We start from the raw sequence: 10,704 nt of genomic DNA, 5'->3' as shown, positions 1-10,704 counted from the left end.
GAAACAAGAGCTGCAAACAGCAGTCATGCTTATCCCAAGATCAACCAGTTTCTCCTGGGACAACGTGCAATCGTACAGATGCCCATGTCCATTGTCCTGGGATAAATCCTAAAAAAAAATGACTGGGTAAGAAGTGCTAATCATTTATCCAAGGACATTGCAAAGTACATCTGAACAGTTATGACAGGACTGCATCCTTGAATCAATGGCACAAAAGCAGTCGTGCATTCAGCTGCTCACTCAGCCCCAATCAGAAGGGCTATGCATGCACACACCAATCCCGGGATAGGTTTGTTCCAGGTCAAAAACAGGAACAACTTATCCGAGGATAAATATAGCATCTGTTCCTAGCCCCAGAGATTTTATGTGATGGCTATATTTAGTCGTTTGGGGAAGTGGAGAGCCAGTGTTTTTCCGATTCAGAAAAATTAAAAAAACAGAGGCAGAGACCCCACAGAGTGCCTATGGGTTCAGTGGCCTCAATAAATGATTTCCTTTATACTCCCATAGCTGAATCTTGCCTCTTCTCAGCCGTGAGATACTCCACGACATCTTCCTTCCAGGCCAGCCAGCAAACAACCAAATGACCAACACAATTTAAATTGTATTCTGGTTTTTGGGCACCACATTTCAAGGAAGCTGTCATCAAACTGGAAAGGAGTCCAACACAAAGACACAAAAATGATTTGAGATCTGGGAAACGTGACTTATGAGGGAAGATTGGGAAAAATTGGATTATTAGGTCTGGGGAAGAGAAGATTGGGAGGGGATTTGATGAGTCTTCAAATATTTGAAAGGTGGTTGCCCAGAGGCTGGCGACAGCTTGTTCTCTCGGCCTGCAAGGGACAGGACAAGGTGTAACTGTCTTCAGTTGCAACAAGGGGAACGTAGGTTGGACTTTAAGGAGAACTTTCTAACCCTGAGCATGGCTAAAACACTGAACAGATTAACTAGAACGGTTGTGGAGTCTCCATGATGGGAAGTTTCTAAGTGCAGGTTAGACAAACACTTAACTGGGATGGCGAACGCAGGGATGCTCCTGCGTCGAGCAGGGGCCTAGACTAGATGAGCTCCTGAGGGCCTTGCCAGCCTGCTTGTCTATGATTCATCCCATGGGCCCAGAAAGGAGGCTTTACAGTAGCTAAAAGTTGGCTGTGATTATATAAACTCCGACTGTTCAAGTGACCCAGGAACGGGCACAAAACAAGTTATTATTTCTTCATGTTGCCAACATCAACCAGCATCAGGTTGCCCCCAGGAGAAGTGTAACCTGCCAAAGGTCCAACATTTTAATTAATGAGCTTTCATTAACTCTACACCAAACATTATATAGAAAGAGGGCAAAAGCTTAATTATTTATTCAGCACTGAAATAATTGCTCCTCCTGTTTTGAAGAAATCTGTAATTCACACCTAGCCTGCGGCTAACATCTCTTGGGATTTGGATGCAATTAATTTTATTGCCCTGCAAGCTTCACTTTAGGACTGTGGAGACTATTTAATATGTTCAAGAAGGGATTGGAGAGGATGAGAAGGTGAAGAGTAGCAAAAAAAACCCAACCCAAACCCAACATAAAATTCATTCCTGGGAGCTGGGATCTGTGAAAACAAAATCACTGCATTTGCAAAGTACTGACATCAGTGAAAGCTGGCGTCTACCTCCTCACTTTCCCTACGGCTCGCAGATACCAGCAACAGGAAGGCAAAGGACTCCCACCATGGCCATGCATGGGGCCAGCGAGCGCGCTCTGTCGGCAGGAATCCCCACTGGTCACGATCTCAGCCACAGTGCCACAGGTCCTTCATGGGATCAAGAACTTAACAGGTCTTAAGACACTTGGGAAGCAGTGGGTGCGTCTACGTGTGCACATTTACTGCGCAGTAACTGAAATTACTATGCAGGAAGGGCACGCATCTACATGTGCATGCCCATACTGTGCAGTAAATATGGTGACTGACACTGAGTTGAGCATAAATTTGATACCTGCACCATGCAGGCATCAAAGTTATGCCCAATTAGCTTCTGCACAGTACTGCACGTGTAGACACCTTACTGCACAGTAACACTGTGTGTGTGGACTGGCTTGGGACTAATTTTAATCCCAAGTCAGTACACACACAGCGTTAATGCCTGCATGTGTAGATGCCAGGCTATTCCTGTTTACTGCGCAGTAAATTTAAGCTGGTGTAAATGCACATGTAGACACGACCAGTCAACCTGGGTAGGGATTACCCAAGGATTGAAGGGATCGGTCTGATGGAGGAAACCCAGTCACTTAATCCAGGGTAGTCAAGTGGAGACACCAACCACATTTACATTGCACTAAGAGCCTATGGACTAAAATCTCTGGTGTGCCCAGGATCTATAGATACAACTAGGGATAGAAACTACATAACAACCAGTGGTAGTGTCTGATCCTAGGGCCAGTTCTAAGACAGCCATGGCTTGAATTTAGTTTAAAGCACCCTTGTGGCTAAGGGGGGAATCCCTCCCTGGAAAGATATGAGAGTGTCCTGACCTTTTTACCCCAATGGAAGAGGCCAATGGGCTTGAGCAAGTAAGAGAATCTGGCTCGATGCTAAGCACCATAAAAATGACCCACAGACAGAAAAATAAATGAATTATGGATAGACATTTCTTTAAACAGTCATTATACGGACAACTGCAGTGCCATTGATCTGAATCAGGTCATCACATAGCTTCAGGCAAATTAAAAAACAAACCCAAAACATGCTTGGACTTGGATGCTAGTCACAAAACTAAAGAGGTGATGGCACTTCTGAGCTGTCACCCTGTAGCCCGATGTTCAGGAAACTCAGTTGGAAGCCCAGGTACCACCACACTTTTTGCCCAATTTGGACCTGGGTTCTGGCCTACAGTCTCCAACCCCAGGCTATATCTGCTCTATTTTTATTATAATACCTAAGCATTAATAGAGGAGGTGGCTAGATTTGAGATGTCCCACCCCTGAGGCAAATGTCCTGACACACAGCCTGAAGAGTGGCTCTCCCACTCTCTGACCCAGTGAATATGTTAGTAGCTCTACAAAGTGAAAAAACTCAAGAGAAGTGCTTGACCCAGCCTAAAATACCCTCTCGCCAAGTGATTGCCCTTGGATGTAACCCCCCTCAGGACTGAACCACGAAGAGGGGACTTGAACCCATTTCAGTGTCAGGGTTAAGTACCTGGCTATAAAGAGAGAGGTGGGGGGAGGGAGGGAATACCATCCCAGCATCTTTTTCTGATTTGTGAGTCTAGTCCTTTGTTTTATAAGAAATGCTGAAAGCATAAAAAAGCAATAAAAAACATTTTATTCAACCAGAAAAACACTTCCTATTATCATGGTTGTTGTTACTGTTATTATTATTGCAGCATTTTTATTATAGTTATAGATATTATTATTGTTGTTGTTATCGTTTGAAATATATACTGAAAAATTTCAGTTTTGATTCAACCCAAAATGAATTTTCCATTAAGTTTTTCAAGTAGGCCACCGAACTGGGAAAAATCAGTCATTCCACAGCCCTTAATGCATCATGGGTTTTGTGACACACATGCTTGAGGTAACCACATAAAATCTGGTCTGCCCCAGATAAAGTCAAGGCAGGGTTTGTCATCGGTCCAGACCATCGTTCGGCTCATTACGGAGGGGGCCCAGAGCGAACTGGAGATGGTGAGAGCGATCTGGATGTGGTTGTGTCACACCATTGGTAAGTACATTTTCCATTTCAGTTTGGCCTGTGCTTTGATTTGAGGTTCAACTGAGGAAGAAGGGGGAGATTTTGGGATTAAAACACTCATGGATGACATGAGAGACCTGGGCTTGGGTCCATGCTCAACAGCAGTCCTCGTGTATGATGTTTTCTTACTTGGCTGTCGAGAAGTAGAGGGAGGTTTATACTGAATAACTGACCGTGAAAGGGAGGGAGTGTACTGCAGGTGTTAATTGGTTTCTCCATAAGCCAGTCCTCATTGTGAAAGGGGAAATGAGGCTGAACAATTCATGTCTGGATCAAGGAGAGGGATGAGCACCATGGTTTGGTCTTCCATGAGGACCTTCTTTGGAAAAAGTCATGTTCACAATGGCTTTCTATTCGCTGACCCTGAAATGGTGTCCTTGGCCTCCATAGGCCACACCACCCAAGGAAACAGGAACCTAAGAAGGATGAGGAGTAGCCAGGCCCATCCGAGTTGCACTAGTGGTTCAGATAAATGTCCGAATCCCCCTTTGCTGCAATAGGCAGCCTTCTTGGCTTTCTCTGTGCTGCAAACACCTTGGGGGTGTTCGTGGGTACATAAGAGAGGAGGGGATAGACAATACATAGTGTAGGACTGTGCTACGGCAGCCTTTATACCTCCACTCGGAGAAGATTGCAATTCTAGCCATGGCAAGACAGCGATAGGGCTACTTCCACGATGCTGTGGACAAGGTGGCAGGAGTAGGGCAAGTAAGTAGGGGAACCACAGCTATGCTTCTCGGCCCCCTCCCATCGTAAGATATGCTGGCTGCATGGAGAGGTCTGAGCTGCTCCCAGAAAAGACAGAAGCCCATGTCTGCTCCCACAGGTTAGGACTGGAGGGACTGGGGCTGAGTAATAATTCATCGTCTGGTTTGCTCTGGGGCCAGAGCAGCTACAGAGAACCCCTTTCTCTGGGCCTGTTGTAGCTTCTGACTCTCTCTCTCACTCTTAATACAAGGAGTGGAGTCAAAAACCACTGGCAATGTAGAAAGCATTGAGAAGCTGGAGTAGTTCAGTGGGTTGCAACATTTGGGAACCAGCGGTCCGTACAGAGACTGGACCATCCACCCCTGTGCTACTGAAACACCTTCTCCAGCCTCCTCAGAGCCAGAGCCACTCTTCACACTGGTTCTTGCAGCTCCTGAGACCATCACTCACGACAATCAATACTTCCAATCTGGCCAAAATTAGGAACAGACACACATGGGTTTGGAAACATGTGGGTCGGGACATCCTTGGAATGACAGTCACTTTTCATTATTTGCCTGAACTCACATAAGGCCAAAACACCCCAATGCTCACTACCCCATGAGCCACAGGAGTGAGCAAGTAACTCGCGGCGAGCTCCATCCATCAGACCTTGTTCTTCTTGCCAACCTCAGTTTATCCTTTGGATTCCCTGTGGCCATGAGCTGGTGCTTGGGGTGTGCTAGGCCAGCGGTGCTCAACGTGCAATCCCTGGGTTGGATTTGACCCATGGAGCTTTATCATCCAGCTGACGGGGCTCTCCACAAGTGCAGAAATATTGGTGGCGGGGTAGAGTTAGCAGTGCTACTTGCCACGGTTGAGAGATGCAGGAATTAAGGCTGCCATGCTCCCCTACTGCCAAATTTCTGGACCCATAAGAAACCCCATGGGCTGGATGATGCGACCCCGCAGTGTGGATCACATGGGTGCGTGGGGTTGGTGCAATGCATGGGGTCAGGCTATGGCTGTATCTAGTGCGCCAGGTCCTTCCAAGGCTGGATCCAGCATCTGGGGTCACTCCCCAGACAGATGGTGCATGGAGCTGTGGATCAGAGCAGTGGACTGACCTCATGTGCTGACCATGTCTGGTCTGCAGAGCCAGAGCGATTGAGCACCACTGTACTAGTGCTAATTCTGTGCTAACGTACAAAAGATGTTATCCCAGGTGTTACCCCATGGTGATCATTATTAATGTAAGGGTTTGAATCCAGGGCAGTCTAATGCATTACCTTCCTAATGCATCAACACGTAGTGAGTCCACATGTGCAGTATAATGCACCTGTGGCCATCCGTTGCTGGAATAACCAAAGCAACAGCCACTTCCCCCCATGGAGGGACTCTTTCAAAGGGATCACCAGCTTCCTTTCATGAGAGGACTAGACAAGACCTCTGGCTAATGGTGCTGATTACATTTCCTCCCCATAGAGTATGATGTGGATGGCTTCCTGGGGCTGTCTCAGAAGATCCACACACCTGAACAAGTCCTGAAAACCAGAAGAGGTGTCTGCTCTGGTTATGCCTATTTATGCCAGGAAATGTGCAGGTACAACCCCCTTGAACTACCTCATGCTGAATCTCTACGAATGACTCTCCCAGCTAGAAACAATGCAGCCCATGATTGTTTCCATGCAGGCTGTCCAAAAGGATATATGTAAGATGCATGCTCTCTCTCTCTCACTTTTGCAGCCTTTTCTTTGGCTCTTCCATGTATTTGTCACCCTTTTAATCCAAAATGAATCATTTGGTCTGAATGAATAACAATTTAAGGACAGTACTAACCTTTACGATCACCACAAACCTCTTAAACAAATAGTAATGCAGGAACAATGAGCTTAACAACAACCATCTGAGTGTAAATTCCCTTTGTTGGACTGCAAAATAGCCAGGAGAAGAGTTTAGGCAACCACGGTCTATCAATTCATTTGAGTGGCCAGTGGTGTATGATGCTCGCATTTGACCAGTGGCCAACCTAACCTGTGGTTCCATGTGATACCAACCGTATTCTTCCAGGGAAGTAGGTTTGAGCTGCGTTGGAGTGCCAGGTTATGGGAGAGGCACCGGATACCGACAAGGCCTGAGCTGCTTGCAGAAGAAATCCAGCCACATGTGGAACGCCGTGCAGCTGGAAGGGCAGTGGCACCTGCTGGACGCCTGCTGGGGCGCGGGCATCGTGGACGTGGAGAAGAGACGGTTCATTCCCAGGTGAGACCCCAGCTCAAGTCCTACGGGAACACACGAAGCACTGACGTGCTCGCACCAGCAGCTCTCAGCTACTGTGTGCAACCACCCCCACCTTACAGCATGGAGAAAAAAAAACATTCAAGACCATCTTCCCCTCCAGCCATCAAGAAGTTATGACAGGTATCAGACCCTCCTCTACTAGGCCCCTTGGAAGTCCTTGAAAGCCAGTTAACACAAGAGGTGGATAGGTCTTCCTCCTCTTCCTTACTGCCTCTTATGACTTAGCCTTAAGGCGAAGAAGATGACATGTTGCAAAAAAGCAGGAGCATTATTTTTTTATTTTTGGGGGGGAGGGGAGTTCAGCAGGGTGGAACAGGATTACAGAAGGGGCTTAACTCCACCTGGACAACTAATAGGTGCAATAAAAACTGGCCCTATGAATCATTGAATCTTAGAAAACGAGGGTGGGAGGGAGCTCAGGAGGTCACACCTAGTCCAACCCCCTGCTCCAAGCAGGACCAGCCCCACCTACATCATCCCAGCCAAGGCTTTGTCTACCTGGGTCTTCAACACCTCCAAGGATGGAGACTCCACCACCTCTCTGGGTAACCTGTTTCACTGCTTTACTACCCTTCTTGTGAGAAATTTTTTCCTGATATCCAACCTCAACTTCCCTTCCTGCAACTTGAGGCCATTGCTCCTTGCTCTGTCATCTGTCACCACCGAGTCCCTAAAACATGACTTCATGCCCATGGAGGTTGTTAGGCTCTCCAAGTTGAGATCTTATGGCCCAGAGCAGGGGTCGGCAACACCCTTCCACTCAGAGCAGGCCAGGGATGCCGGTTCGGTCCTAAGGCAAGGCAGAGGTGGCATTTTTTAGATAATCGACCCCTAAGCGGTGCATTCTTGCACAAAGCTTAATAAACACGGCCTGCTTTACGTGCCAGATAAAATCACTTTGCAGGCCATAGGTTGCCAGCTCCAGTTTAGAGCGCTGCAGAGGGACCTCTATGGATTAAATACCTTCCTGCACAGCCAACACCTTGGCGCATGCTATTGTAGCCTGTGCCATCGGACCCATAGGAGCTATTCCTGCCTCACCCTGGCCATGCAGCTGCCTATCTGATGCATGTACCCCTTTTTCCTCTAACTATGCAAAGAGGACTATAGTAGAGTCCTTCAGTCTAGCAGGTTAAGTAAGGTGGAGCGATCAGGACAGGAGATCCAGTCACTTGGGGAAGAGGAGGGCAGAACAATAACAGTTGCTCCAGCAGCAAGGCAGCAGCTGGAAGTCAGTGCTGCTTCCACGGGTTGCTGCTGCCCCAGGGGCCCAATTGCCCCGTTATGCCTCTGCTTCAGAGTTCAAGTCAGCGGCAATGTTTCTATCGACTTGCATTGGAGCCCCTCGGTGTAGATCAAGAGGGGCAGCAGGGCAATTGTATTGCCAATGGCGACTGCTATTTCCTCTTCCCAGTCTGCTTTGAGCTCCTCTAATATAGATGCTGAATGCATGGATTTCCTCTTGCTGAGGATCTAAATGCCGAGGGACTAAACTGAAAGCCCTCGCACTCGAAAGAAGCCTGCACATTGATTTCAATAAGATTGACTTCAACCCAGAAGTGGGAGTCTTAAAAAGTCCCTTTGCGAGCTGAGAGGCACCTGAGGAATGAAAATCTGAAGCGTTAAGATCAGAACAGAGAATGGCACCGTTGTGTTTTTTAATTGAAAATGCAAATTCAGAAGTCACCCGCGTTGTAAATAGAGGCTTTTAAGGAATAATCAAATGATACCTTTTCCCTGCCACTTGTTTTAATTAAAAATACGTGTCACTCCTCACACAATTAATCTCCATTGCCACAGCAACTTTATCATTATGCGGGGCTAGATATAATTACTTGCGAATTCTCAGCACATTCTGACTAAGTAAATAATGACTCTAGCAAAAATTATTTGTGTAATTTAATAATTCTCCATTAGCTATATTATGAAGTTGTCACTTTCTTTTTACTCTAATGCTGCATAATGAAGTCATCGTGGAATTACTAATGGGCAATTATCTTACTTGGAACTACTTAAAACGTTAGGGGCTAGGGGTTGTTTTTTGAGAGTGTGCGGGGGAAAAGAGTAGGCTCATTGGGCACACCCAGACGAGCGTGCACAGTGCATGTGCCACACATGCAGGTGTTCCCCGCGCTGCTAATTTGCAGTGTGGGGGATGAGGCTTTGATACTGGGAGATCATGGAGTCAAAAAAACCCCACACCTAAAAGCGGGGCGGCACACGTGGCAGCAGTGCACACAACCTGAAACAAGAACCCGACCAGCCAGAGCCACGCTCCAGGCTCCCTCCCTGCTGCTGGATCGCTGTGGCTGCAGCCCCCAGCACCCAGGTAAGCCTCCTATACCCCACCTGAGTCAACGTGCCACGTCCCACAACATGCGTGCACCGGTGTTCCCCGGGGACAAGTAGCAGCAGCACATCTTGTGGGGATGCATCCACCCGCGGGGCATTCAGAACAGGCAAAGGATTGCTGCTTTTTGTGGGTCTGGGTCACACCGGTTCCTTCGCACAACAAACAAAGGCCAAAGCAATCCCAGTGGCTAAAGACTAAAAAGTTCGACAAGTTCATACTAGAAATCAGGTGAACGTTTTTAACCAAGAGGGTAGTTAAATCTTCGAAACAACTTTCAACCGTGACTGGATGCCGTACTAAACCACAGGCACAGAGTTGAGGCAGGAATCACTAGGAAATATTCTGCTCCACGTAACGCCGGAGGTCAAGCAAGGTGGCTCTGGTCTTAAGTGTCTACGAACACCGTTCTCTCTTCCAGGCATCTCAGTATGAAGGAAACAGAGAGGGCTGAAAAAGCATGAACCCTGACTGGTGAAGTAGCTATTAAGGACTGATTCGTAAGGAAAGATAAAAGAAAATACATCCATCGTGGTTGAGAGATGGCAATTAGGAAGGAAACTCTGAGTCGCTCTTTCAAGACAAATATTGATTGAGGAATGATTAGCTTGGCGGCAGTACTGCAGAAAAGGACCTGGGGGTTACAGTGGCCCAGAAGCTGAATATGAGCCATCAGCGTGCTCTTGGTGCAAAACAAAAAGAAGGCAAGAGGCTACTGGGTTGTATTAACAGGAGTCACCTGAAGATCAAGGGAAGTGGTTCTTCCACTCTTTTGGCACTTGTGAGGCCTCATCAGGAGTACTGTGCCTAATTTTGGGCCCCACACTTGAAGAAAGATGTGGACAGATTAGATAGAGGCTAGTAGAAAGTAACAAAAGTTAAGGCCTGGAAACATGACTGATGAGGAAAAGCTGAAGGAATCAGGATTATTTCATTTGTTGTGCCCTAGGAAGACATCCCAGATCAGTTGGACAGGCTTCTTTCGAGTGCAGGGGCTTTCCGTTCGGTCCCTCGGTATTTAGATCCTCAGCAAGAGGAAATCCATGCATTCAGCATCTATATTAGAGGAGCTCAAAGCAGGCTAGGAAGGGGAAATAGCAGTCTCCATTAGCAATACAATTGCCCTGCTGCCCCTCTTGATCTACACCAAGGGGCTGAGCCAACTTCAGTGATGGCTGGTTGAGTCTTTGGTAACTCCACCCTGTATGATTCTGTGGGATTATGATTAGCTGACGTGCCTAAGAGAGAGATTTGACTGAAATGTTACAAATTTGTTACCCTATCAACATGTCCATGAAGTTGTGGGTCTAGCGGGTCTGGAGAGAAAAAATAGGTTTGGCCTGATTGTGCACACAAGTCAAATGATAATAGACATCACTGTGCTACCTCTGAGGCCGTTCATTTATGCCACGGAGAAGCTCCCTTTCCCATCAGTGCTGAATTAGGGCTTCAGGCTCTCCTATTGCGTGGTGACTTTGTTATACAAATAGACTTTTTGCTTATTGCTTTTAATTTTATGTGTTTTCTTGAGTTTTGCATTGCCTTAAGAAACTCCATTTTGTATTGTTCTGTAGCTTGACATTAGTGCTCGACCTTTTACTCTTTTGCATGCTATATGGGTGAGAG

The sequence above is a fragment of the Alligator mississippiensis genome, chromosome 2, assembly GCF_030867095.1.
Source record: "Alligator mississippiensis isolate rAllMis1 chromosome 2, rAllMis1, whole genome shotgun sequence".
NCBI lineage: Eukaryota > Metazoa > Chordata > Crocodylia > Alligatoridae > Alligator > Alligator mississippiensis.
The sequence above is the reverse complement of the archived record's forward strand: the minus strand, read 5'-3'. Positions refer to the sequence as shown.